A 4,103-nucleotide genomic window follows, 5' to 3' on the forward strand; every position below is an offset into this window, starting at 1 on the left:
TGAACTGAATCGTTTAAAACGGTTTGCGTCTCCAATACGCATTAATCCACAAATGACTTAAGTTGTTAACTTTTTCAATGTGGCTGACACTCCCTCTGAGTTAAAGCAAACCAATATCCCGGAGTAATTCAAGTACTCAAACAGTACACTGACTTTACTGCTGTGAACAGAGAACTGAAGATGAACACAGAGACGAGCCAGATAAAGATTGAACCAAAGATTGACTCATTCATGAGTCAAGAACCCTTTCTGTCAGACGTGTCCGATTCGTGAACCGAGGAGCTGATGATACTGCGCAAGTGTGATTCAGCGTGAAGCAGACCGACACACAGAGCGTCTGAACCAAAATGATTCTTTTGATGATTGATTCTGAATCTGTGCTAGTGTTATGAGCCCAGGCTTGAATCAAGGGCAATCATCGCCAATGACGCCATTACGTTGAGCGCAAAAGAACCGGTGAACCGTTTTCTTCAACCAGTTTATTGAATCGAACTGTCCGAAAGAACCGATGCAACCGATCGAAAACTGATGCAACCGGTTCTTTACTCAAGAACGAGTCAATCTTTTGTTCATTATCTGACTCGGTATTCATCTTCAGTTCTCTCTTCACAGCAGTTCAGTCAGTGTACTGTTTGAGTACATGAATTACTCCGGGATATTGGTTTGTTTGAACTCAGAGGGAGTGTCAGCCACATTAAAAAAAGTTTACAGCTTAAGTAATTTGCATATTAATGCTTATTGGAGACGTGAACCGTTTTAAATGATTCAGTTCGATTTGGTGAACTGGTTCAAGAAGATGCGGTTACATCGAATGATTCGTTTGCGAACCGGATATCACTACACTGCAGAGTTTTAAACTCTCTCACAACAGACACGGAAGAGAAGACAATGATGAATACAGTCATAGTTTTTGCTATTTTTGGACAAAAATGTATTTTCGATGCTTCAAAAAATTCTAACTGACCCTCTGATGTCACATGGACTACTTTGATGATGTTTTTCTTACCTTTCTGGACATGGACAGTTTACCGTGCACATCGCTTCAATGGAGGGACTGACAGCTCTCTGAGTAAATCTAAAATATCATAAACTGTGTTCTGAAGATAAACACAGTCTCACGGGTTTGGAACGACATGAGGGTGAGGGTGAGCTGTGCACTCAATCGCTTTGGCGCGCGATGACACTTTGAAAGCATTCATTCAATATGGGCCAAGCAGAGAAGCTACCAAAAACCTCCACGTTTTCCATATTTAAATACAGTTACTCACGTAATGTAACTCGACCTAGGACGGTAACACAAAACAAAACGTTTCGCTTTTCTAAGTGTGTAAAATGGATAACTATATTGTGTGGAGGAATACCATGGCAAGTGCTTGTAAGCACTTCGTCTTGGCACAGGATAATATCTTCACTCGTGAAAAATCCTCTCACCGGCCCCTGCTCCCTCTAGTGAAGATATTACTTAACATACTTGGCTGAATGTCACTTCCACGATTCATTAATCTCGACAGCTGTACTAGTAAAAGTATTTGACAGGAGTTCCACATGTAATACAAATTTCGAAGAGACTTGGGTCTCTGCAGAGCAAAAGTGGGTGTTTATCACCTTGTGGGTGTTTTCAAACTGCTGGGTGTTTCTAAATCATGCAATCAAAATTATCCCCCCAACCCAACCCCACCCCTAAACCTAACATCACTATGACGTCAGCCAATCAGGTATCATGGTCTAAAAACCAGGCGGCAAGGAAGGCGACCGGAAGTTGAAGTCGGCTGCGTGCTGCCATCTTGTAGCAGAACTTCACTTGCGTTAGCATTCCCATTGACTCCCATTCATTTTGGCGTCACTTTGACAGCGAATAACTTTACATCTGAGGCGTTCAAAGACTCCGTTTGTCCATTAATTATTTCTAAAGATACACAACAATGTATAAAGGGCTCCATTGCCTTCTATGTTACATTATGGCCCCGTAGAAACAGTTTTTGTAAAAAAAATAGGCTAACGATTGCGTCATAACCACTCGACTCTCTGTCGCATTACCGAACAGACAGGAGGAGAAGCTCGCAGGCAATTAACTTAATATGGCGTACTGGCGTTACATTTTAAAATACTATACAAAATAATTAATCAGAATACTTACTTCTGCTCACTCACGACAAAGAACTCCCCGCTCAAGCTCGCCGTCTCTGCAAGATTAACGATGGCAGTTTGCACGCACAGCCACTAGAAGATTTACATCTGTCAGACAGGTTGCTGACGTCGTCAAGCTTCGTTTGAGTCTGCGCGTCAGAAACGGAAGTGCTAAAAAACGCTAAAAATGGGCTTCACTTGTCTCAATTGAGTTCCAATGGGGTCGCTGTGTCCATTTTCTTTTACTGTCTATGGTAGAGACCTACAGCATTGATTTTGAATGCAAAGAAGTCAAAGTCAGCCAATCACAACAGTTGTCATTTACTCTGAGTCTCACACAGCAGACACGCCCCTTCAAACAGAGCATTCAAGCCAGAGGACTTAAATCAGGATATAAAAATGCCTTTTATTTCAAAATTTTAAATGTAAAAATCTTACTAACAATATGAGTACACCTCAGGAAACAAAATAAGCCACATCATGGGACCTTTAAATTCGGTTGATGATAGAATTTGTCATGTGCACAGTTTGCATACTTTTCTCATGGAAAAAATCCTAAGTAGGCTTATATGTTGAGCTGTACATAAAATAAATATACATAAATAGACATTCCCCCAATATTTCCACCATCTGCATGAGAACAATAATTGTTTTCAGACACTGCAACTGTGAAATCCATGGACTGTGGTAACACTCTATGGCAATTTTCGATCTTAATGACGCGCAGCATGAGAGAGCGCTTGTGTTAATGGTGCATTACTCAAGACTGCACCAGTGGACCCTAATCTCACTCTTTAACATAAACTCAATTGATGGCCTTCACAGGACACTGTTACATGGGAGCTATAATGCTAGATCTTTACTTAAAAAAAAAAGGAAACTTAATGTTATGTTGCCTCAGGTTTGTGTTATATTTTGAACTCAAGGCCCATTCTCACTCAGAAAGATAACCATAACGATAAATAGAAAGATATAACTTAGTTAAAAATAGGCCTATCTATACATTTAAAAAGTCCAAACCAACCTTTTTTTCCCAGCTTAGACAGCCAATCGGAATCCAGCTAACTTTAAAGAGCGCGAAAATTTAAAACGGTAAAGAACTGCAGAGCGCGCTTATGGAACAATTTGAGGAATCATCAATCATGAACATTCTGAGCCAGCGAGGACCAGAATGACTTAGATGTTCTCGGGGGAGCATGGAAGGATATATTTTTAGTGTTTGTTGTGGTTAATCACGGGCTGATTCACGGGAAAAACAAAGAAGAACGATCATGCGCTCACTTTCCTCCTCAATAGTGCTTTATATTCCTCTCTTCATAGATGCTTTTAAGAACAGGAAACATGAAAAGTGTTTTGCTTTCCCTCGCCTTGATTATGATCAGTAACAATTACAGTCATTCACACACTCTCGGGGAAATCCCAGTTAATCGTCTCATTTAGATATTTAAACAAAAATATTGGCGAGATTACAGAATAAATTGCTTCCATTTTTTTGAGTAAAAATAACTACTAAAAGCTTCTGAATTTATATTATTGTAACCAAGTTCAAGTACTAAATTAAAACTGAAATAAAGCTAAATATAAAAAACAACTAAAAAGACAAACTTACTATACTTAAATTAAAAGCAAATTTAAAATATTAATACTAAAAAATACTTAATACTTTTTTATTATACATAAAAAATGGAGTTCATATTCTGATTGGAAACCTTAATTTAATTTTATATAGTTTCAATCCTCATTTTAAGTTTAGAAAAAAAACATAAAAATAGACCGTCTTTGCTAATGATACACACACACACACTATCAATCTATCTATATACACTGTATATATTATACACTATTTTAACTGATAAATAAATATAATAATAATAAAAAATATATATATCGAATTAAAAAAAAAAAAAAATCAATTATCCAAAGAAACTTGCTGTACAAATGATATCTGCAGCAGACAATAAACCAAACACCCAAAC

This window comes from Carassius gibelio, chromosome B14 (assembly GCF_023724105.1).
Source record: "Carassius gibelio isolate Cgi1373 ecotype wild population from Czech Republic chromosome B14, carGib1.2-hapl.c, whole genome shotgun sequence".
NCBI lineage: Eukaryota > Metazoa > Chordata > Actinopteri > Cypriniformes > Cyprinidae > Carassius > Carassius gibelio.